This window comes from Lagopus muta, chromosome 30, assembly GCF_023343835.1.
Source record: "Lagopus muta isolate bLagMut1 chromosome 30, bLagMut1 primary, whole genome shotgun sequence".
Taxonomy (NCBI): Eukaryota; Metazoa; Chordata; class Aves; order Galliformes; family Phasianidae; genus Lagopus; species Lagopus muta.
In genome coordinates this window covers 922,826-949,005 of record NC_064462.1, presented here as the reverse complement: position 1 = coordinate 949,005, position 26,180 = coordinate 922,826, and the positions used below count along the sequence as shown (strand labels likewise).

The 26,180-nt window shown below is 46.4% G+C and overlaps 1 pseudogene; it reads right to left on the bottom strand.

Moving 5' to 3' along the window:
• Nucleotides 1–4,248: 4,248 nt before the first annotated feature.
• Nucleotides 4,249–23,526, bottom strand: LOC125685964 (maternal embryonic leucine zipper kinase-like; annotated as a pseudogene).
• Between the last annotated feature and the right edge of the window lie 2,654 nt (nt 23,527–26,180).

Sequence of the window (26,180 nt, the reverse complement as noted above, 5' to 3'; positions counted from 1 at the left end):
GGGCTTGTTTAGCTTGGAGAAGACAAGGCCTTGGGGAGACCTCATTGTGGCCTTCCAGTCCTTGAAGGGAGCGTATAAACAGGAGGGGAACGGCTGTGTGTGAGGGTGGGTGGTGATGGGACAAGAGGCTTTAAACTGAGACAGGGGAGGTTTAGGTTGGATATTAGGAAGAGGTTTTTCCCCCAGAGGGTGGTGAGGCACTGGAACAGGTTGCCCAAGGAGGCTGTGGATGCCCCATCCCTGCAGGCATTCAAGGCCAGGCTGGATGTGGCTCTGGGCAGCCTGGCTGCTGGTTGGCGACCTGCACAGGGATTAGCACTGTGCTCCTTTTCAACCCAGGCCGTTCTGTGATTCTATGATCTCTGCACACCCTGCATGCACACACACCTGCACTCACAGCTCTGTGACAAATGCCGCTCCCATGGCACAGCCAATGCAGACGGGGGAAATGTCAGGAGCAAATATGCCCCGCTGCGCTCCTTCATTCTCCTCTCTGTAATGAAGGCACTGGGGCGCAGCTGCAGCCCATCCTGAGATGTGGGTTGCTGCAGGGTGCCTCGTTTGGACGCTGCGGGGTCAACCCGGAGCCGCAGCCTGAGGGACAGTGCTCGTGTGCTCTGGAGATGGAAGATGTGCCAGGAGCCAAGGCAAGACTTTCACAGGCAGCGCAGGGTGGCGTTCCTGTGCCGGGCGGTGACACGCAGAGCTGTGCCCACTGCCCTGGGATCTGCGTGTGTCCCGTCCTGCAGCGCTGCAGAAGGGCTCAGGGTGCAGCACTGCGGCACGGCTCACTGAGGACGCCGGGTTGAGCAGCAGAGCCCCAGGTGGGATATGGGGGTCCTGGGATGGTGAGGGGGGTCCTGTCAGGACTGTGAGATCCCAAGGGTGACCCGAGGGGTAAGGGAAGTCAGAAGGAGGAAACGGGAGTTCTGGGGGAGCCCAGGGAAGGGATAAGGGGTGCTGATGGGGACTGTGGGTTTCTGTGAGGCCCTGGGCTGGCTGTAGGGGAGGTGTACAGTGTCTGAGGAGGTTCTTGATCCGGTCGCTCAGAGCCCCGTCCAGCCCGACCTCGAATGTCTCCAGGAATGGGGTTTTGTCAACAGTTTATGGGCTGGTTTGGCCCGGTTCCGTGACTGGCAGGGTGGAGGGACCCCGGAAAGGGATCAGGGATAAAGGATAGAGAGATGGGCCCCAAAACAAAACAGCAGCAACGTTCTGAGGAGAAATAAACTAATTTACTAAACAAGAGATCAGAATGCAAGATAACACACTGTAACACAATATAATACAATATACCAGGGCTCAGCACTGGGGCCGCTTCTATTGAACATCTCTACTACCGATATTGATGAGGGGACTGAGCGTGCCCTCAGTAGGTTAGCAGAGGACACCAAGCTGGGAGGAGCGTTGATCTGCCTGAGGGGAGAAAGGCACTGCAGAGGGACCTGGATAGACTGGATCCGTGGGACAAGGCTGACTGCAGGAGTCTCAATAGGGCCAAGTGTCTGGTCCTGCATTTCGGTCACAGCAACCCCAGGCAACCCTGAAGGCTTAGGGAGGAGTGGCTGGAAAGCTGCCTGGCAGAAAGGGACCTTGTTGTGCTGACGGACAGCCGGCTGAATACGAGCCCGCAGTGTGTCCAGGTGGCCAAGAAGGCCAACGGCACCCAGGCTTGGATCAGGCACGGAGTGGTGAGCAGGACTAGGGAACTCATCCTGCCCTGTACTCGGCACTGCTGAGGCCTCACCTGGAGTTCGGTGCTCAGATTTGGGCACCTCAGCACAGAAAGGACACGGAGGTGCTGGAGCAGCTCCAAAGCAGGGCAGCAAGGCTGGGGAAGGGCTTGGAGGATATGGCCTCCGAGGAGAGGGAACACGAGGGAGCAGGGCTCTCCTGCAGCTGCAGCCTGCAGCCGGGCGCCTCGCTGAGGCCCCCCCGAGCACCTTCACTGCGGGAGGGCGGCACACGGCACGGGCAGCCCGGCCGGGCCGGCGGCTCTGACGGCAGCGCTGCGCCTCCAACACACGGCACGCCACCGCAGGGAGCGGGGCCGGGAGATGCGTGACGTCTGCGGCCGCTATTGGCTGCCAGCGCGTGCCCGCCCCCCCCCCCGTCTCCGCAGAGCCGATTGGCCGCCGCGGCCGTCACTCGACTCCAGGGCGGGCTTCCTCTCCACGCCGTGCGCGTGCGCGTTTCGTCCGGCGGTGCCCGGCCCGCCATGCCGAGTGAGGGCATGCCCGGGCTACGGCCGTGCGGCGGCGTGACGTCATCGTTAGGCGACGCGCGGAGCTCGGGCTGCGTGTCACGTGAGCGGGGGGGGGGGGGCTGCGGTTTGGGGCCGGGAGCGGCTCTGGGGCTCGGGATGCGGAATGGGGCTCCTTGCGGGGCTGGGCTGTGGATCGTGGGGACTTGCGGGGTCCCGCGGGGATTTGGGGCGTCCCTCTGGAGCCCTGAAGGCCTGGGCGCGTTTTGGGGGCCGCTTGTGGCTGGGGGCTGGGGGAAGCGGGGGTCTCGCGGGGCTGAGGGCGGCACGGGGCTGTTTGTTGGGGTGCTCCTGTTGGACTCGGGGCGAGGGTCTGGCAGTGGCACGCGGCCGGGGGTCTGCATGCCTGATGGAGTCCGTTCCCGACCTCGAGTCCTCTTGCAGGACTGTTTCTTTCTCAGAACCCTATCCTGAACCGAAATCCTTGATGTACCCAAGTCTAACGCCAACCCCTGCTCTGGCTAATGTGAAAAGGGCTCAAAAGGGAATCTTGGTGACTAATTGTTGCTGTTAGCAATGCTTTGGTGTTCGTTGTTGTTGTTTTTGTGAAATAAAGCCATATATTGTATGTATATAAACAAAACCCACAAATACCTTATTAACTACGTTAACTGACGTGAAAAAGTATTTTGGTATGATATTAAAGCTTATTAACCAGTATTTATAGAGCTTTTCTTTGATTGCCAAATGTTTTGTTTTGGTTTTCAAAACGAAATTGAATCTGTCATTAAAAAAATCAATTCTTAATCAAGTGCCTTATGTCAAGGCTCATTTGTTACATTCCCATCCCTCTCGCTCACCAATAAAGAAGTAAAATTCTTCTTTTTGATAAATTGGGAAAAAGGGAATCTGAATGGTTTTAGTGTAAATGCAAATGAACTTTTTGGAGTGGGATGAATATGGGAACCTATATGTCATAAATTACAGTGACCGACCGGAAGAAAGGTGTATATTTCACATATTATTTTGTCCAGATTATGTTATACTCTGCTCAGCTTGTAAAGAGATACAGCAAGGGGATTGGTGTTACTCGTGTCTGGAGTGTGGACAACAGTGGTGGAACAAGTTTTGGGGATTGTTTTGGGGAAACTTCAGGGTAAAAGGAGTAATTAGTGGAAACGTTAATAAACTAATAAAACAACAAAATAGCGCTATGGGAGGATCGCAAGGGAAAGAAATACGAACAGAACAAACAAACAAACACCTCTCAGGTGTATGTTGGCACATTGGAAGGGTGCTGCAGGAGGGCCGGGGGGAATATCAAATAAGGAACTAGGAACATAAATGGAATAACGGGACCAGTTTTATAATGGAGTACCCTAATCATGAGAGACCAAGTGCTGGGTGTTTGTGGAAGCTGAAGAACTGTACGGTTTGATTTGTGGATTGTGAAAGGAATGGGACAAACTGTTTTGATGGCATAAGAAAGGCAATAGTTACTGGTATACAGAAGTAGAATGGAGGGTATGTGGAAGTGTAACTGAGGGTACGACAAAGGAAAAAGGGTTAAAGAGAAAGTGAGTTCATCTGTGCTGGGGTGAGAGCAACCCCCCACACCGTTCCCTGCGAGCAGAACTTGGTGTGAGAGAGTGAGCTGCAGATGGAGACTGCTGCTGTAAACAGCATGACTTGCACAGGGGGAGGTGGAGAGGACAGGGCACTGGAAGTGAGGCTAGCCTCTGCAGAGAGAATCGCAGTGTTGGTACTGGGAGCCTCTGGAGAGGAGGAGGTCAACTGGGAATAACAGCAGCTGTTAGTGTGGCGGCACTTTTCCTCAGCAATCAGACTGTAGTTATTTCATATGCACTATTAGAATATGATCAGATAAAGAAAACAAAAGGAAGTGTCGTGTATTATGAGAGTTTCTGCTTACATGTCAGTTGAGCTTGAAGCTCAGAGATGCTTTTTAAAACTGCAGCACAGGGAAAATGGAACAAGATGGGATTTATGTTATGGAAAACAGGAATGCATTCTGAAGATGAGTGACTTCTAGTTTTAATTTTTATTTTCTGCTTTCAGTGTTTCCCAGGGAATACAAGAGGTTTTAGGAGAATTTTAACCAAGAGAAAGGAAATACAGCTTGCTGTTGTGAACAATGCTTCCTAGGCTGTTCACTGATTGAGGTAGCACTGCTCTAAACCAAGAACATATACAGATAACTGCACACTTACCTCCTCTCAGGAAGAACCTCAGTTGCTGTCAGTTCATACGTATTTGCTGGTGTTTTGGGCTTCTTAACTGCGATGACTGTCGTGCACTGGCTCTCTGAAAGAAAGTATCCAAACCAAAGCAGGTATGTTTCTGCAGTAGAGGATTGACTTCTCTTCAGTCAGGATTTCTCACGATTAGCAATTACTTTTTTAAAGCCAGCCTCCTATCTATCTCTAGTCTGCATCTTCAGCGTGATAAAATAGGTTTTAACTAGAACAACAAGACTAAACAGAAAACTGAGACTGATCCCCCCTGAGCTCTGTATTCAAGTCTTTGAGGGGCCGGCGCAGTGCAGTACTACAGTTTGGAAGGGATGAGGACCAGAACTGGCTTCTTGTTCTGCCACTGGTCTCAGGACAAACACTGAGGAATTTACTATGTCAAAAGGTTGCATTCCACATCAAGCATTTTCCTTTATGTGAAAGGTGCGAGTTGCATCACCACAGTTAATACTACATGTTGAATAACGGCCTAAAAAGTTCTATTGCCCATGTGTTGGAAAAGAGCTCTGTGGAGCAGCTTTGCATTTGTGGAGACAACTCAATACAGCTCGAAGATTCAGCTTTCCATAGCAGCAGCTGGCCCCAGACAGCCATGTTCTCAACACTTCCAAGAGATACTCCCACCATTTATTGTTATATCTCTAAGCACTGCTTTAACTATCCTGAATGCAAGAACTTCCAATAGAACAACAACAGTATTTTAATTGCTTAACTCTCAGGAATATCTAACAGAAATGAGCTGAAATCACACTTCTGCACTTCTCACGTAAGAAATACCTACTTTCACTTTTTAAGCTTGCCATAAGACCAACATCAGAAGTTACCACATGCAGTCTTAAGACAAAAATAAAACCTGTGTGAACAACCAGCCTTCGTAATGCGCTTCGTTGAACACTTAGCAAAGGAAAGTGGTATGTTCAGTGACTCTTAGTAACATATTAGCCTGCAGAGATGGAGCATTTCTCAACAATATTCCCTAGCACTTGGAACAGAAGAATCTTCAACTGTAAGAAGCGCTTAATACTTTAAAGGGCAGAGTGAACACGTGCAGTATCAACACAAAGGATGAGGACAAACATCTCTGTAACCCAGAGGAGCTGATACAGCATGGACACGTTTCTGGTCCATCACATAAATGCAGCTGTTAACATTGCTAGCCTCAGTATTTTCAATGCCACACCAAGCAGATATGTGAAAGTACAGGTTACATTTCATTTAGAAGCAAGATGCAATAAGAGCACAGTTAAATAAAAGCATTTACCCTTTTCTTTCACAGCAGCCCAGAAGAAAACAAAAAACCATAATGAACGTTGAAGAAATTTTCTCCTAGATCTCCATGAGAAGTGGAACCACGTGCCAGTTTTAGGAACAGCAATTGTCTCATTATCTGGATGCATCTAAAGGCACCTCCTTGTGAAACCGTGAGAACCTCTGTAATGAACAGACGAGTAACCTGCCCTGACATATGGCTAAACCTCTTGCTGTGCAGTCAGATGTACAGGCTGGTGAATACATGCGCTGTGACCAAAAAAACCCCAAACCTACATCTTCCAGAAACAGAAGGTTAGGATCTACAAGTATTGTGTTCACGTTTGAATTTAAAAAATCCCTAAGCTGCACACGTTCTAGGTTCTCATCTGTTAGACACAACATACCTGTGGAAGGAGGTGCCTGGAGGGGTTTGCCTTGCACTTGCTTCTGTGTCTCACTCTTTGGAAAGGAGGCCTTTGGAGCAGGAAGTGCAAAGGGCAGCGCATTTCTTCATGCTGACTCTGCATCCACATTTCTTTGCATGCTTCATAGATGCCACTTTTCCTGTCACTGGAGCTGACAGTGTGAATTCCATATCGCCCAGCTGAGTATCACACCTTGAATGCTGCCAGGTACTGCAATCACATCCAGAGAAGTCACTGTCAAGGAAATTCTAACATCTAAGCAGGTCAGACACAATGCTCATAAAAACATCATACACTACTTGTCTATTGAGCAAAATAGTTAAAAACTCTTCAGTATGTATGGGAACTGCTGAGTCATGGCCTGAACCTCTGATTGATCACCTGAGGTGAGCCTTGAGTCAGCCAGAGGAGCACAGGTGAAGGCAATTCACCTGTGCTGCTGGAAGGGGTGGAGCCAGGCTGCACCCCTCCTGGACCTATTTAAGAGCTGGCTACCAGAGGGGAAGGATCTCTTGTGGAGATCCCCTCTTTTGGTGTCTTCTGGTGAGCTCAGCCCAAGGGTAAGCTCTTCCACTTATTCTCTTTTTGTTATCGTTGTCTGCTTTGCCTTACTCTCTTGATTATATTGCGATTATAACATTTTGATATCTATTGATTATACACAATTATATTGTGATTATAACATCTTGGTTATACACAGTACCTCTGATTCTCCCCTAAAATGAGTTTGCTTCTTATAGATTGTCAAGTGCCATTTTTCTATCTGTTCATCTAAATTCTACATTTAGGATTACTCCTCACCAGCTTATCTAAACATAGCTATGAATTATCACTTTTTTAGCTGCGAAATTTGAATTGCTTCACTGTGGGTTTTCTTGTCCAATACAGAGAGATTGAATTTCTGTCGGTACATTTAAAGCTCTGTCCACCTCTTGCCTAACTCCAAAATCTTATTAACTGTGCCTTATCACTTCCCATTTTGTTTTAAAATCCTCACTGACTCCTTCGCTTGTTTCCTTACTCGCTGTTTCAGTGCAAACCGAACACTGAAGTTAAGGTTCTCATCAAATGAACCATGGCTTTCAGGTAGAAGGCATCACAATTTATGCTCAACATACTTCTTTGCTCAATCTGTATCTCCCTTTGGTCAAGGTCCTCTAAATACTTAAATATGTAATAAGCATTATACACACTGAGAAGCAGATTTCTGGATTAAGAATTGTATTTTTTTCTGTCAGAAACTAGCACTGGATCTTCAGACACCTGCTTTGTTCTGTGAGCATTTAGAACAAACTCTTCTAGTGGAGATTCTTCAAACAATGAAGTTCCATCAGCAAATTCCATGGATCCAAATGCATGTGGCACATGGCTGCAACCTGGCACATCTTCAGATGTCACAGCCTTTTCAGACTGAAAAGAAGTGTTCAGTTGAGATTCTTCTGCAGGATTAAAAGGAAGATTTCATCAGAAAAAAATAATACCAGTAAAATCTAAATATGATTGCTTTGCAAGTTCCTAACTATGGCTAACAGCTAATGGAAGTCCACATGCCAACAGCCCCAATTTTATATCATGCTCTTAATATTGTAATTGTGGATTTGACATTCATATCAAGAGCAGAAGGGAAATTATTCTTAAAGCTCCAGTCATCTTTTACAACCTGTGTCAACAAGAGCAGCATCTCAGAGCCTTCCATTTGGAGACTTGGACCACAAGCTCTTTTCAACAAAAGTCAAACAACAGCCTGGAAAGAACTGAAGAAAAGAATGCCGTGAGGTCTGAAAGTGGCTCATAGAAAGGTAAACAAGTCATATCCAAAACATATAACTGTGCAATCTGCAGCACTGCTTGAAGCAGTGTTTGGAAGCCTATGAGGAAGCCCAGGCAAAAGTTCTTTACTGAATCATGGAATTCAGTATTTCAGTCAAGATTGCTAACCTTCACATCTCACACCACACATGACTGTGGTCTCAAAACATCTTTTGTTTCTAACAGCTCATTATGATTTCAGGAACATCCTTCCCATGGACTTATTTCATACCACTTTGCCAATACTGCATACAGCTACCTTATCAGTCCTGAGATAGAAAGGAGGCATTTTTGGAAGCTACGTTCTACTGACAGATAAGTGTCTCCTGACCTGTGTTCATAGATGTCACAACGATCACGTGTCTCATTCCTAGTGAAAGCAGAAACAGCAGATCTAGGGAAGCTCTATGATGACTTACTAAAAAGCCCTTTCCAGAGGGCTGCTAGCTATGGGCAATCTCTATTCTGTAACTGAAATCACGTTCCATTACAATATGAATGCCTGAGCAGGATATCGTGACTATTGTGTTTCAGAAGAAATGTAGGCCATAATGATTTTTTTGGAATTTCCTTACACATAAAACTGTTTCCAATAAGGTGGTGTTACGCATACTCTTGTGCCATCAAATTCACAGAATCACACACTGGGTTGGCAGGGACTTCGCAGCTCACCTGGTCCTACGTTCTTGCCCAAGCAGGGTCACCTAAAGCAGGCTGCCCCAAACTATTTCTGTCAGCTTTTGAAAATCTCCAAGGAGGGAAACTCCACAACATTTCTGGCCAATGTGTGACAGTGCTTGGTCACCCACACACAGAATTTTTTCCTGATGTTTAGACAGAATCTCTTGCAGTCCAGTTTCTGCCCATGTCCTGCAACTGGGCACCAATGAAAAGAGCCTGGCTGCACCTTCTTTGCATCCTCAGCCCAGGTATTCACTCACAATAAGATCTTCCTGAGCCATCTCTTCCCCAGGCTGAACAATGCCAGGTTATGTGAAAGGTTACATTCTCTCACTTTCTTGTCTTCACATGAGACCAGTTCTAATTAGAGGCATTTGCTGTTCATGTATTTTGGCAGGTTGAGCATGTATTCAGATGCCTTATCTTCAGGCAGGCAGGTGAAGTTTGTTCTGACTACTGTGGAAGGACTGGTAGGCTGCTGTGTTACGTGATTTTCATCATCGTATGTGAGGGCATAATGCATTTTTTCAATAGCAGCACTAACCAGACCTACCTGGCACCCATGTCACAAGTGCCAGCTAGATAGATAGAGCAACTTCACTGTTGCTGAACCCAGAAAGACTAATGATCTGGGTGTGAAAGACTAACTCACTGTGATCACAGAAATCACATTATTATTAGCTACGAGATATGGTTTAGTAGCTTGTGGCACTAATAGGAATGGGAGGGTGGTTGCACTAGATGATCTTGCAGGTCGTTTCCAACCTTGCAATTCTGTGATTCTGTGACCAGCAGTTCAAGGGAGGTGATGCTGCCCCTCTGCTCTGCTCTCACTGACACACCATCTGCAGTACTGCGTCCAGTTCTGCAGCCCTCAGCACAAGGACACGGAGTTGTTAAGCAGGTCCAGAGGAGGGCCACAAAGATGATCAGAGGGCTGAAACACCTCACCTGTAGGGAAAGGCTGAGAGAGCTGGAGCTCATCGATGTGGAGAAGAGAAGGCTCCAAGGAGACCTTGTAGTGGCCTCCCAGTACCAGAAGGGCCCTACAGGAAAACTGGGGAGGGACTTTTTATGAGGCCAGGTAGTGACAGGACAAGGGGAAATGGCTTAAACTGGAAAAGGGTAGATTTAGACTACATATTAGGAAGAAACTTTTTACAGTGGGGATGGTGAGACACTGCAACAGGTTGTCCAGCAAGGTTGTGAATGCCTCCTCCTTCCAAGCATTCAAAGCCAGGCTGGATAGGACTTTTGAGCAGCCTGATCTAGGGGGAGGTATTCCCTGCCTATAGATACTAGATAATCTTAAAGGTCCCTTCCAATCCATACCATTCTATGATTCTATATTCATAAGGCTATTCTTGTTCTCTAATTTGTTGTGCTACTTGAATAGAATAATCTTGCACAGAACTTGCTTAGAAGATGCAATTAAATCTGCTGAAGCCTGAGGAAACAGACTGCTGGACTTTCACCCAGCTGCAAGTAAAGAAAGCCACAGAGCTTACTCTAACTGCAAGATAAGGAAGTAAGAAAGACTAAATTGAGACTCTGCAAGCATTGGCAGATCTCACAGTCCTGAAGATTGGAGAAAACAATCCACCAAGAGACAATGAAAGGAACCAATCCAGAGCAGGAAGATCTCCAACCTCAATAGTACTATCGGTCTTCACGGCCGACGGGGAACATGCAGCAAAAGGGCATTTCTCTGTGCAAGGTCCTTCTTCAAGAGCAATCACCTCGAGTTTTTTGCCTAACTTCAACTCTGTATGGCTTTGATTTTTTTTGGTGGGGAATCAACCACCAGCCTAAGAAGCCTGTATCAGCAGCTGACCACACTAACAGTAAATAAATGTTTCCTATTGTCTGGTCTGAACTTCCCCTGATGCAGCTCTGGGCCATTCCTGATCGTCCTGTCATTGGTTCCCAGGTAAACACAGCACCTTCCTCTGCTCTCCCCTCTTCAGGGAGATGCAGAGAGCAAAGAGGTCATCTCCTGGCCTTTTCTTCTCTGGACTAGGCAATGCAAGTGCCCTCAGCCTCTCCCCAGAGCACACACCTTCCAGTCCTGTTAGCAGCTTTGTTCCCCTCCTCCTGGCTGCCAGGGCACACCACTGGCTCATGTTAAACTTGCTGTCCCCACCACCTCTAGACCCTGTCCTAGTACTGCTCTCCAGACACTTGTCTCCTCATCTGTATGTTTGTTCCTATTCCATTGCTGGTACAATGTCTGGCATTTTCCTCTGCTGATTGCCTAACGCTCTGATCTATCTAGATTCTTCCGCAAGGTCTCCCATCCCTCCAGGGTGCCTCCAGCACTTCCCAGTTAAATATCATCAGCTGTTTAAGAAAACCTGCAGAGGATGCACGCCTCTCCTGCGTCCAAGTCAATGGGAGCCCCATTCACTGTGACTCTTTGAGCTCTGCCACTGAGCCACTCAGTATAGCCTGTACCTGTCCATCTCACATTTGGATGACTTGTCTGGAAGGATTCCACGAGGGACAGGATCAAAGGCCTCCCTGAAATCTAGAAGGATTACATCCTCTGCCTTCATACACAAAGTGGGGGGCCTTATCATAGAACAAGATCTGACGACCAAGACTGGCTGCACACATCTCTCTCACAGATGTTGAGGCCACCAGGCTGTTTACCCAGGCCGAGCTTTAGCACACAGCAGTGTTTTTACCAGAATGTTGTGCTGAACTCTAACGCTTACCCCTGGCTTGCTGGCTGTGTTGTACTGCACGTCGTTTGTGATGGAATCCTTAAGTGGATGCGCTTGCCACGAACCTTCCTGGATTGAAGCAAGAGATAGGCTGTGACATCTGGTCACGATTCCACCTGAAAACAAGAGTATTTAGATCTCTTCAGAGAAGTTGTCAGTACAAAGAAAGCTTAGCGTTCTGAACGTTTCTGCATGTCTGGAATATTTTCCCCTTGACGTGCAACCTTCACGTCTGATCACATCAGGCTAGTTTCAGACCTTAGCTGCTCACACAACAAGTTTAAGATAGAGAAGCAGACTGCTCTTGTTTTTGCTTGAGAGCAGTACAATTGCTGAAAGTGAAAAGTAAAGCTGGTGCCAGAATGGCTCTACTGGAGTGAATGGCAAAGCTCCTATTAATGCACTTTGCACAGTATTTCAGCTGGACTCCCATTTTTGGGGGTCATGTTTCAGCCCAGCTCCAAGGAGCATCAACATTCAACTTGATTTTCAGCAGCTTTTTGACTGCTATGAGAACCATGGGTAAATTGCTTGATAGACTCACAGTGTAGCACAATCAGCTTGAATTACTTATAAGGCATTAGAAGTCCTCTGATAAAGGACTGTGAAAATATCACAGACTAACATGGAAGAACTTCTTCCCCTTGTAGCTAGATTGTTCTCATTATTTTCTGCACCTGAAAAAAGTAGAAATGTCTCCCCTAGGTAAAACTTACATTTTATATCTATTCCTACTAAAGTTATCTGGAAATCTTAACAATCCTTCCAAGTTCTACCACTTTCTATTTAATAGAAAGACAATTCAATTTCAAGAAACAGTTTTCAGATTCAGGTTAAAGCCAGAGTACACATCGTGTTTTAAATCTCTTCTGCAGCTTGGAATGTCATTAGTAACACTGATACAATATTTCTACAAGCACTCAGTTTAGCTTTTCTCATTCATTTTCAAAAGCTACTGGGATGGATTCATTTCTTTAAGAGTTTGTGAGCTGTAATTCCCAAAACTTGTTTCGTTGTCTGAGCGAGGAGTTGATATTTTCCACTTATTAATGAAACATTTCAGAGCAGTGAGTTCAGCCAGCACCTGACACCTGCTGTGCATCCATAAGTTCCTGTTTTGAGTCTATCTGGACTTCCAGAGATTCATCAGGATTTTAACCTGGTACAAAATAACAGAAAGGCTTAGGAAACAAAATTAAAGCAGACAAATAGTGTGAACTTCAGAAATGTAGTTATTAGCTACAGATAGACTATGGAGTTCAGCAGGGGTACCTTAGCTCTGAAAGGTATGAAAGATTTCACGTTTGAGAAGAAGCAAGCATTAGAGTCTGTTAATACAGAAAGGTTATTTACTGCAGTAGTGAGCTTAAATACAATGAGTTACATACATTCATTACCTCTGATATTAATGCCAATATACTCTCTCTGCTCTGGTTGTGAAACACAGCAAGTTCTGTTGCACAGTCTTCATCAAGGTGCCCCAGCTGCAAGAACAAGACCTGTACTGAAGAAACAGCTTCCAAGTCATCTCACAGAGCCACTATCACCATGATAGTCTTCTGATATGCACCAATCAAGCCAATAGTTAGCCACCATTTCAGATTTTCTATTTTAAATAGTTAGCATCAGGGCTAAATACTGCAAGGAGTAAACAGAAAGAGTCACCACGCTTCAGCAACTGGTCCCTCTGTGGCAACAGGTTCTGCATTCAAGTACAAAAGCCTGTCAGCAGATGAGATTTTCACTAGAGCACAAGTTACACCTCTGTCCCCTCTTAATTATTCAGTTGCACGGCATGCACAGCACAGTGGTGTACCATCAGCACAGCTGTTCTTCAGAGAAACAGTGGCACCCAGAGGCCAGCAGCAGCCATTGGCTGCAAATACACAGCAACTTCTCAGTATCTGCAGCAAGAATCTCCCTCGCACCCCCAATTCCCACCCCAACCCCGCTACCCCAACCTCTCACACAGGTCAGACAATTGAGAGATAAGGAGCACAAGCACAGTTCCAGAGAATCATAGAACGGCTTGAGTTGGAAGGGACCTTAAAGACCATCAAGCTCCAAGTTGCAGAGCTGCAACTCACCAGATCAAACTGTCCGGGGCCTCATCCAACCCGGCCCTGAATGCCACCAGGATGAGACATCCCTACCTCCTGTTTGATCCACCGCACCTCTCAGCACGGGGCTGCCTGCAAGCTTTCTGAAGGTGCTCTCTAGTTCCATTCTCTCTGTCACTGACAAAGGTGTTGAAGGTGCCAAAATGGACCCCGGAGAGTCACCACTTGTCAGCAGCCTCTGAAGAAATGTGTTATCACTCCCTTTCTGAGAGGATGCCAGTGGTCCAGGAAAGACTCCAGAACATACTTAGGCTTCTTCGAGTGCGTGTACTTACTGGGTATTTACTTTGCCACTGAACAGCACCAGAATAACCTTGCATGAGCCAAGGGTGATTTCACAGGAGTTTAACTGTCATCTGCTTCTTTGGGTCTGCCTAGTGGGCAGCAACATTCAAGCTGTTACTTACATCACCGAGAAGAACTGCAGACAGTTATTCTTTTCCTAACAACTTCAAGGTGCCTGGAAGCACAAATAGAGACCAGCAGTATTTATTCCCTTCACCAGAAGGAAGGTCAAACACCTGAGCTGTGAAGAACAGTTACAGCACCTATGGTTACAGTAAATGTTCCACGAGCATTTTGTATGTGAGACTGCGTAGATACAGCCCAAAGGCACACTCAGTACGTTCAGCTTCCTTTGAGAAACAGCTTTTGTGTACAGATCACTTTTAATTACACAGCACAATTAAGAACATCCAAATGCAAGCTGCTTGAAGACTGTGTAGTTATTAAAACTGCAATCATTTCTATAACCATTAACTAGTACTACGTGACTATTGGAGAATTTTCAGCACAAGGCAATGCTAACCTTTTCTTCAAGGACATCAGGCGTGGAGCAGTTTAACTTGTTTAAACACCGCATATTTTCTAAGCACTCCATCAATGCTTTGAGCTGATGCAACAGCATTTTGTACATCAATCTGAATAGAAGCAGCCCTTTTACCTGCAGCAGTTGGTCAAGTAGCAGCGTGCTGCTAGGGGAAAGCCATTTTGGAACAGTGTCTTTTCCTCTCTGCAATAAAAAAGTTATTTTCTTCACTAAAATAAGAGAGGATTGAGAATGAACCTTCAACAACTAGCTCAAAAGGAACTATTAAATTATTTGGATGATATTGACATCTCTTTTCTTTCAAAGCGTAGGAACAGAGATTACAAACTCTGCTTTAAGAACAGCTTGAATAAATGTAATGGTAAAAATTCACACGTGCTTGGCTGAGGGCAATGCTGGAAGGGAAACTGCTCACAAGAGCTACAAAATGCCCAACAGCACACCAGAAATACTTTGTTCTAACAGCAGTTATGGCACATAGTCAATTTCCTTAAGTATTTCCCAAATGAAGTGATGTGGAGCATTGCAGGGAAAAGAACACTGAACACAGATGCTGTGATTGGATTCAAGCAGTAGACTTAAACCAGTTCTGAGTTTTAGATTCCAGGATATCTCAGGATCTGTGACGTGTGACAGTCAATGACACAACAATGCCTCGGTGTCTGCATTCCAAGCACTTTTCAGATCACAGCCACATAAAATCAAAACAAATTCAGTGCAGAAATAGCAAGGCAGTATCTTAATACTTGTGAGAGTATCCATTTTTTACTGCATTCTGACTCAGTTCTGAAACTTGCTCATCCCAGTTCACTTAAACAAGTTCCACCAGTTCAAGCACTGCAGCCCTCAGCTCCTGTGTGCATCAGACAGATAGAACTAAATGGTGCAGAAACAATCTTGGACAGCTTTAAGAGCTCCATTCTGCTTACAGACTCGCAGTCCAAAACTATCCACAATTTTAAGGAAATGTGCACCTGAAGCAGTTGGATCATTTTCCATTTGCCACGTTCTGCAAATTGGGGTAGTGATTAGCACAAAGGATTTTCTGCAGTCCTGCAGACATGGACAACGTCCTAATTACAAAGGGACAAAAGCTCAGTGCACAACACAGTTCACACCAGCCTGAAAAGCTGTGTCACTTGATTCACACGCTCAGGTTGTTGTGCGCTCTGAAAGGAAACAGAACGAACTGCTGAATTCAAAGGCAATCAGTGGGGTCCTACATTTCCTCCTGGTTCTGGAAGAGGAAATTCTGATAGCAGCTGCAGAACTGTGCTCTTCCTAGACAGGAGAAGAGCTGGCATTCCATAACATTCATTTCTGGTAAATCAAACGATGTATTTCTATTTTTACTACAGGTAGTACAGGGAGCAGCCAGTTGAAGAACCAGATACAGAAATTAGCCCATTGGCAAGCAAACACTTCTCCTCAAACTCTGCATGCTACCATGTTATATAATCAGGCTACAGCGCCGCATAGGCCAACCAAGTGCAGAACCAAACCCACAAAATACTGGTAGACAAAGCAGCAAAAAAGGGGACAATATTCAGCAGACAGGCCTTTCCACACACAGCACAGCTCAGCATGTTCTGCCATCAGAGAAGCAAGGCCTCTCGTCATGCTCAGCTATTTCCCTTCTCAGTGTATTCTAGCACCATCGATACCTCCTGTTATCCTCCTGTAGAGTGCCATCACACTGCCATCGTCAAAAGGAAGAAACCCACACAGCAGAGCGTACCGCAGTGCACCCATGCTCCAAAAATCTGCCTGAAAAATAAAAGGACAAGTTTACAAACCTGAAGCACCTAAAATGCCTTACTGACAGACTGCATTGTCTGCCCTTGCCAAAGGCCACATGCAGCCTATGAAAAGCTGGCTCTTTCCCCCAGGAAAAAAACCTTATGGCTCCAGACAAAGCATATGACCCTAATTCAATTGCTCTTCCGCTCAACTTAAAGCACCACGAAAACCAGTATCTCCATCTTAGCTCATCACCCTTCTGCAGTACCTTATACCTACAAGGATTTCACTGGCAAAAATGAAATCAAACCCATCACAAAGGATTTGGCACAGTTATGTGCTACTGGCTACAACGAGAGCTGCCAGCAGTCAGCTGTGAGGCTCTGCTGCTGTTCTCTTTATGTACAGGCACAACAAGGCTCTACGCCTCACAGTGCAATTCTCACTTTGACTGTAAAGAAAAAGGAGGCTTGAAAAGCAGTCTGTGGAAAACAAAGAAAGCAAGAATTAGAAGCCATCAACAGCGGTGCAATGGTACCCGAAAGAATTGCTCCATCTTTAACAGCAGAGCAATTCAACAAGCACCAGGGCATTTCAAACCAGACCAGTTGAACAACTGCAAGTAGTGGGTTCCAAAGTTCTAGACATGAAATCAAGGCTGGAAAAACTCTTCACGTTTTCATCTCTCAATTTTTAGTACATTGAGCATCACAGTGGAAGCAAGTCTTCAACACAACTTGGAAGCTAAAGACAAGTCTAACAAAACATGTAAGATCCTGAGACCGCACAAGAGTTTGACCAATGATGGACAATAAGCAGAGCAAATTGCTGTTTCAAAAACTTACTAATAGTAGGAGATCTCTGAAGTTGCTGTTTTACAGAGCCCCAAAGTAGGGAACAATTGGTGGAGACAGATGAGGATCAGCCAGAGACAAACCAGCCAGCTGTGTGAACTGCGGCCCATTGCACTTTTCAGTCTGTGGCCATTGACAGCTTCTGAGAGCTACTGAGCAACGCAACCCAGCAGAATTCAGGAGGGGAACCAAGTGAGTGTATCTGAGCTGCACTGCCTTTAAATGCTCTCTGGGGAGGGAAAGAGGGGAGAGGTGCAAAACAAACTCTGGTCTGCATACCTCTGAGCCAATATAGGCTTTGCCCTGGATTAGCTCTGGTGCTGCACATGCTGGGCTTCCACAGCACGTGTTCAGGCGGTCATCAAGGCCTCCCTGGAATAACACAGAAAACAGAAGAGTTTGCTTTAACAGAGTCCATGCTTTCTGCAGTGACACTTCAGAAGCCTCAGAGGCTTCTTCTCCTGGGCATACTTTCATTCACTACATATTTGGCTTTCATTCAATAGGTGACCTCACTAAGCAAATATTGTCTAAGACCATGAGCACTGTACAAATACACAGATCCCAAGCTGCTCACTTATCTGATGTATCCTTGGCATGATGCATTATTTTCCTCAGCTGATCACCTACTAAGATGAACTGTCTGTGCAAACACCAAACTGAGAAAGAAGTCATGCAAGAGCTGTTGTGTTTGAGGCTCGCTGGTCATTTAGAGCAATTTCATGCAATCACTTTACAAACTTGACAAAGAACAACTGGTAGAATACTTCCTTATTCAGAGTATCCTATTACTCTACTTGGGTTTTGTGCTAAACAGGTCAGAGCAAGATGACATTATACCACTGGGACAACAGCCTGTTGGTCTTGATTACCTGCGAGAGGCTCTAAATTTGGCCAGGAAAAGCGATTTGAGGATAAGTAATTCTCTTTGAATCAGGAAGGCACTCTTCCCATTGAATTCTTTCTCACCAGCACCCATCTGGCATGTTAAGTAAAGGCTCCTAGCAAGCCGTTTTAAGATCAAGAAACAATTCAGTTCAAGCATATGCAACCACAGGATCTGTTTGTCACCTGCAAAACTCTTTGGTTTTATCCATAATCTCAATCTACACACAGTTCCTTTGAAGAGATAATGGCATGCCAGCCCAGTGCTCCTATGGCAGGCCCTTGCATAAGACAGGTGATACACGTACAAGATTATCTACAGTTAGACTGTGAAAATAGGAAGTCTGGGTAGAGAAAAGAATCTGAGTGTGCTTCTGAGCAATCTGTTCACTCTCACACAGCTAAGGCCCTTCCAAGCAAGATGCAACTGCATGTCAACCACAGAGACAGCTTGAATGTAGGGTGTTTGGGCACTCCCTGTTGCATACTGTAGAAAAACATGCATTACTTGGGGGCACATTATATTTGATTTCAGATACTCTTACCTTTGGCTTTGTACAGAGTCCAAAGTCTGTCAGCTTCAAATTATGAGAAACATGTTTCTCATCAATCAGCGGATCTTCCTGGTGAATGAAAAAGCAGTCAGGAATTATTTTCACCTGAATGCTCAAGGAAACATATTTTCTCTTCTGTTATTTCTTCATGTGGTCAGTGGTTAGCTCTCTCTCTCTGTCACTGTCTCTCTCTGTCTCTCTCTCTCTCTCTGTCTCTCTATGTCTCTCTGTCTCTCAGAGATTTTCACTGACTGCTAACAAGTTCCCATACCCTAGGTGGGTTAGAAAGGGCCCGGGGACTAGGAGGACAAGTGGTGAAAGACCACAAGATGAATGCAAGCCAGCAGTGTGTGTTGACAGGAAAAAAAGCACAACAGGATAATGGGCTGCATTCAAAAGCAGCACAACCAGACCAGGACAAGTCACCCCTGCTGCACACTCATTGGACCACATTTACAATACTGTAGTTAGTTTTTGGCTGGGAAAGATAACAACCTGAAGCAAGCTTTGTGGATGGCCTCCAGTCAGTGCAGGGAGCTGAAGCTCCCACTCAGAGAAGAGAAACTGGGGAGAAAGAGGTTTGTTCAGAGTGCAGAGGAACCTCATGGCAACTTCTAAACGCCCACTAGGGAGGCATGAAGAAAGGAAGACAGATTCCTGAGAATCCGTACAGCAGGTCATGGTGGGATAGTGACCGAAAACAGTCATTCATGGAAACAGCAGACTGGACAGAAGGAAACAAAACTGCTCAAGCATTGAACAGATTGCCCACAGAGAGCATGCAGCCTCATCCTTGGGAGAGGTTGAGCATGAAAACGAAAAAGCTCTGAGAAACTTGGTGTCAGGATTCTCGGAGCAGCAGGTTCAGGCACAAATCTCTAGAAGTCACCTCCATTCCAAGTGCCTGTCTGAGCCTGTGAATCCACCAGCTTTTCAGCTGGAAGCCAGTTCCTTGCAAAAAGTATAGGCAATGCTTTATTTTTCAGAGGGGAAAGATTCTTTAGATACGAGGATTTCATAAGATGCCTAGGAAAATGCTTGTGCTGTAATGATTTGCTTTACTCGGCAATATCAGCAACTTAAGAAATGCAAAGTTCTAACCTACTTGTGTAGAAAGACTCAAACCTTCCAGTATCTAACCCGTGCTTAAAGCCTTCAGTGACAGAAAACCCACTGGATGGAGCCAAGGCATGCACCCCATCCCATACTCTGCATAGCCACTGTTTGTTTGAAGGATCACTCTCCCTTGAGGCACAAAACTGGAGCACACTGCACGCTGACACCTGTAGTTACTGCTAGGCAGTGTTGCAAAGAGCCAAAGTCATTCTCAGCTGAGAGCCCAAGGAAGTGAGAGGGAACAGAATTAGGACAGCTGACTTAAACTGGCCAAAGGGATATCCCACACCATATGACATGGTGTGGAAGGAGTTCTGAAGGGCGTAGAAGTTCATGTAAATCTCTTCTACTGCTGGGAGCCTAACTGGACATTGATTGGTAGGTGGTGAGCAATTGCTTTTGCATTCATCAGAACTGTTATCCTTTTCCCTTCCTCTACCTCAGTAAACAATTTTATCTCAACCCATGAGTTCTACTTTGTGTGGTTTTCTTCCCCCTTCCATCACCTTCTGCAATTCACTGGAAAGGAGTGGATTGAGTGAAGCACTGCGTGATGCTCAGGCACCTGCCAGGTTAAATAAACCACAACCACAAAGGGACAACTTTCTCTCCCAATGGAAAAATAAAAACACGCTCATTGTTATTTATGAAAGACTGAATACAGTTCAGACTTACTGGTTTGATGTCTCTGTGGGCATGACCCTGACTGGGAACATAAGCAAGTGCTGAAACAGTCTGTCGAAAAAAGACTCGTAGCTTCCTCTTCTGAAAGGTGGTCCTTAGAAACAATATAATCAAACAGCTTCCCTCCAGGACAATGCTTTAATGAGAAAGGTAAAGTTATCTGACAACGTATTTAGAATGCATCCGAGAAAAATAAGCAGCAGTGAGAGCACAGCAAGCACAGGACACCATTCCCCGTGCTCAGTCAGAGCAGTACAGAGTGCTCCAGTTATGCCATGGGCCAGCACTGTGGCACACCACACAAGCTACACAATCTGACCCTTGCCTCCAATCTGGTAACTGAGGCACTGCACTCAATGTCGTGGGTGGCATAAATCACTCAGGAGATGGCAACAACGTGGGGGCTCTGGTGTCCTGCAGACCTTGCAGATGCTACTTTAAAAACTGAAGTGTGAGTTAGGAATTAAAACCAGTTCCCTTACTGTGAATGCTGATTAGTGCCTTTTACAGAAAGACAGAATATAGAACATTGCATTCTTCATTTTAAAACCAATGAATCTTGAACCCATTCACCACTGAGATATTTAAGAATCATTTCATTTCAGCTTCATTTCTATATTATTGTCTGCTGCTAAAGATAAAAAAAGTAGCCTTAAGCGTGGCAGAAACACTATTTCTTACCTCCAAGACCATGAATATTTTCTTTGATGTCTCTGTTACATGATACAATTGGCAAACATCTTGCTGACTTCAGTTCTTCATGGCACCAATTTCTGTTCTAACATGAGGCAAGTCATCCTTAAGAGACCATAAAAGCAAGCTATGAAATTGCTAACTAATTTGGCACACCAGGTACCACATCTGACTACTGTGTAACATAAGATGTCAAAGCTTGTATGTGACAGTACACAATTCAGCATCAACTCAGCAATGGCTGACATTACTCCCATAGGAATTCTAAAACACAGATCAGAGAAAGCTGAAAGGTAAAATATCCAGTATTTTCATTCGCATTTTGTTAAAGTTGCTGTAGTAATGTTGAACTTCCTCCATTTTACAGCCAGAGAGCATTGCCCTCTGAACAACGAGGAACAAGATTTGTGGTGTTCTGCTGAACTTTTTCCACTCCTACAGCATCCTTCAAAAGGCAATGGCACTAGTAGGCTGCATTTCTATATACCACCTCCCTGTGTTCTCGAGAACTCCACAACTGCAACAGAAGGTGTCATCATATTTAAATATCTTTTGGCTTACCCCTAAAGCAACTTGGTCCATGGTTTTTGCTCCAACTTTTTCACCAGTAAAAAGATGCCGTCCGAGTTTCACCTCTGCAAAACCACCTAAAATTCAAAACAAAAAGGCTTAAAGTTGACTGTGAATCACACTGCATGGCTCGGACTTCCCTTATGCTAACAGTACAGAGCACTGCTCAGAGCTTCGTGCCACAGAGCAGCAGCAGGGCTGGACTACAGCTTTAGAATCATAGAATCACAAGGTTGAAAACCACCTGCAAGATCATCTAGTCCCAACTGCCCTCCCATCACCACTGCTCCCACAAGCACTCGACCAGATCTCACAGCTCCTCATCCAGACGCCTCTTGGACGCTGCCAGGGACAGCGACCCCGCCACCTCTCTGGGCAGCCAGTAGCCTATCCTAATTCTCTTTCTCTCTCTGAGAGAAAAAGTTCTGCCTTACGTCTAACCTAAACCTCTTCTGGTACAACTTGGGGCCATTTCCTCCAGTCCTGTTTGTTGCCTGGGAGAAGAGGCCAAACCCCTCCTCATCACAAGGAGCTTCAGGAAGTTGTAGAGTGCAATGAGGCCTCCCCTGAGCCTCCTCTTCTGCACACTGAACAATCGCAGCTCCCTCAGCCGCTGTTCATAAGACTTGTGCTCCAGACCCCTCACCAGTTTCGTTGCCCTTCTCGGGACACACTCCAGGCCTCAATGTCTTTCTTGCAGTGAGGGGCCTAAAACCAAACACAATACTCGAGGTGCGGCCTCACCACAGCTGAGTACAGGGGGACGATCACCTCCCTGCTCCTGCCAGCCACACTATTTCTAATGCAGGCCAGGAGGCCGCTGGCCCTCTTGGCCACCTAGGCACGCTGCTGGCTCGTGTTCAGACAAGCACCCCCAGGTCCCTTTCCTCTTAACAGTCACCCAGCCACTCAGCCCCAAGCCTGTAACGCTGCATGGGGGTTACTGTGGCCAACGTGCAGGACCCGGCACTCGGCCTTGCTGAACCTCGTTAGGAAGCAGCGGGAGCCTCTCCCCATAGGCCTAAGCGGCCCAGCAGCGCTCTGTCCCTTAGCAGCACCGCCTCAGCTTCGATCCCACCCCGCGCGCCGCTCCGGCACAGCGCAGCCCGGCCTTTCTGCAGGCCGCTCCGCCCGAGGAGCGCCGCCGCCTCAGCGCAAACACACGGAGCGCTACTCCCAGCCCCCCAACCTCCTTTCCGGGGCGACCCGGCCTCCGCCGCAGACCGGAACCGCGCTACGACGGGCCGAATGCGAGCGGGGCAGCCGGCAGCTGCACAGAGCGCGGCCCGGCCGGCAGCTCGCCGGGTTCCAACTTCGCTGTCGGAACGCTCACTTCCGGCCGGGGGAGAGGATGGACCAATCACCGCAGCGCCGAAACCGGAACGGCTGTTGTCGCGCAGTGCATGACGGGAGGAAGGTAGGAACGGGATGCGGTGCGGTGCCTCAGTGCGCCATGTTGAGTGGGTCTCCGGCTCCACTGCCGCGCCGAAGGGAGATGGAACGCGGCGGGGAAACTGAATTCATGCAGCCCAAGGAGGCCTGGATTGCCGCATAACGCACGTTAATGACGAATCTGTCAGAGCCGTTTCCTCACTGCCCCCAAAAGCACTTTGAGTGCTTTAGGAGCATCAGTGGAACTTTGAATCAACTCGGCATATTGTAGCAAAGCTGCAACAGCTGCGTGACAGAACTTTGGGAAAAAAGTGATCTGTAATGACTGTTGAATAGCGTGATTTAATTATCATCCGGTAATTACATTAATCAAACCAAGGGAATCAGCTCCCAGGCAATCAGCTCCCAGCCCAGCAGGTGCAAGCAGTACAAGCTGCTCCTACTCTCCAGGGCCCATGCAGTCTTACCAAGGGGTCTCCAAGGACTCCCCTGTTGACCTCTGGCTTCCAGTGCCCCCTAATGTGCCACAGAGGTTTCTCAGGGCCCCACAGTTTGCTCCGCAGATATCCAGACACGCCCTAGAGCAATCATGCGTGCTGCAGGGGGACCAAGAGACATCTCAGAGCACCCTAGTGCCTTCTCACAGCTCCTCAGTGTGCTCGAGGGCTCTTCGGCTGTATCCAAATATTTCCAGATATGCCCTGCTGGACTCCAACGACATTCACATCTTCCAAAGCAGAAAGCTCTATCCATTACGGTCCTGGACCGCACAGTCAAGGGAGGCTGGAGGGAAACGGTGCAACTACGTACAGCTCTTCTTTCAATGCTAGGTGCTGTCCTCTGACAAGTTCAGTCTTTGTTGGTCTTCAGCAACCGGATGGAAGAGCTGCTTGATGCAGCGCATCTTAACGCACGGTCGTCTGAGAACTGCAGCTGTAAGGAAGTCCACGCCACCCAAAGGCTTTGTGTGAAACCACAGCTCCTGAGCGGCAGATCGTCCTGATGTGCTTGGGGAAAACTGGGTGTCACAAGCTGCTCCCATCTTAGACATCTGCAAAAGCTTGAAACAGCTCAAGATAAGCAACACTAAGCTTGAAGAGCAATTAGATTCTGATTAGCCCAGCTATCCTTTGTGAATTACCTGCAGTTTTCTTTCTGCAATGCAAAACTTACCTACAGAGAAACCCGCACAAACCGACTGCAGCAGAACACCTACTGATTAGGCTTTACACTCACAGGTGATCCTAAGAAAACAGACTCTCCCTGATTTTCCTGCTCCCATTAATAACATCTGTTTGTGAGTTTAAAAATCACAATTTTCAAAAACATGCAGCCTTACCTGATGGCTGCAGTGGGTTTCACAATATGCCAAGCCTTTTCTCTCATGATGACCACGACCCAGGAATGGCTTTTCACATTTTGCACAAACAAAATGCTACGAAGAAAAGTACAGATCCTTTTTCAATTTCTTGTAAATAATGGTGTTGTTTTTTTTTTTCCGAGAAAGCAAACAAACAATCCCTATGCTGAACATGACCAAAGCCTATTGAGTTCGCTGTGCCATCTTGGAAATAAGAATTACAACTATTGCTCTGTACTTTTGGATCACTAAAATAACGTTCCTTTTACTGTCTTTAACATTTCAACTCAAAAGGTACAAAAAAGAAAAAAAAAAAAAAGCACTGAAGTGATTCTGGTATGTTATTATTGACAGAACCCAGTGAGGTCAAGTAATTTGCACCACCACTGCATCTTGTGAAGAAAGCACCTGCTGCAGGAGAATTTCACAGCAAAAGGACTAGAATGCTTATCTTCACAGCTTAAATGGAAGAAGTAAATCTTGCACACGGACTTGAAATAGGAACTGTCACCTCAACTGCCTTAGAGATGTTTATTTGGCAAGTAACTGGAAGCCATAGCAATGTTATGATGCCCACTAGTGCTGCGTTTGTCACAGAACATGGCTGCCTTTCCACACATCCTGCTTCTCACTTGGTGACATGTTGTTCTACAGGGACCTTGCAATGCTTCCTTGGACTGCTGATTTCAGCTCCGCAGGCAGAGGTCTTTTCTCAGTGGAAGATCAGGCAAATGAAGGTTGAACAAGGGATGAGGAGATGATTTGCTGATCGCTGCTGCACACTTTTCTAATCCTTTCACAGCAGCTGGTCGGCGATATTCCAGTTAAGCACGTCAGCCCTTACATGTGTGACAGATCACGTGTCAGCTGATGCTTACCTCCACGTGCCACTGCTTGCCCACAGCGTTCACCACACGTCCTTTCACTGGTGTTCCACGTGCTCCACAGGTGGGGACGCCCATTTTGTCACGGCAGGTAAACAATGTAATCATTCTACTTTCGGTTCGCGAGCATCAGCAGCGAGTTCCTTCTTGTTCAAAGATTCATTAATTGAGAGCATGAGCTGAAGCAGGAGATCATTTCTTGTCTGTAGAGATCATTTAATTTTCAGCACTTGTTTCAGTAACAGGATTTATACTGCAGTAATGTCTTCACCAGCATCACACACGACAGTTCAGTATGATTACTTTTTAAACAAGCTTGATTGATCCTGAGAAAAGCCTGCTAAGTAGGATGCATCAAATCTCTCTGAAAATAGCTACTGAACTCGTCACAAACAGGTCAGAAAGCTGTACTCATTGCCTGGCTTACATCCTGGCTCTCTTAGCACTGGTTTCATTAGATTTACATAAACGTAACCCAAAGCAAAATGCACGCCTCTGCATTTTCCCCATGATGTCAAACATCAGAGAAAGAAAAATGTAAGCTGACAATAGCACTGACACAGTACTACAGGTTGTTTTTCAAACCAGCCTCTGCCATGACACTGCAATGAGAGCTTCCCCTGTACTAAGAACCAAACAACTAACAACGTGTGCTACATCCTGCACTGCCCCTGATCCATGCATCGCTGGGGGACGCAGAAACACGCAGCTCCGTATTCTGCAGCTGCAGAAGCCGGCAAGACGAGGTGAGGGGAAGATGACAAGAAAAGCATGCTCAGGCAACTCAACTGAAAACAAAGAATGTAGGCAAGACAACGACTGAGGCAGCTGAAGAAGACCAATTTCCTGCCCTCTGTATCAGAAAAATAATGTCAATCATTTTGCTGCCATAAGCAAGTTGGCACCCAGATTTCCTATTTCCTAAGGAAGCACCCTGTGCTGCAAACTGCAGTCTTCCATCCCGCCCCACTCCCATGCTTTACCCTCAGACTCTTCAGAGATTTAGATCGGAAGCTGGATGGCAAAACAGGCCCTAATTCTCTACATAACTGTGTGTATCACATTAGAGATATGAAAGCAACAGCTACACGTCTATTCAAAAAAAATCCCTGAAGGATCCCACTGAAATGA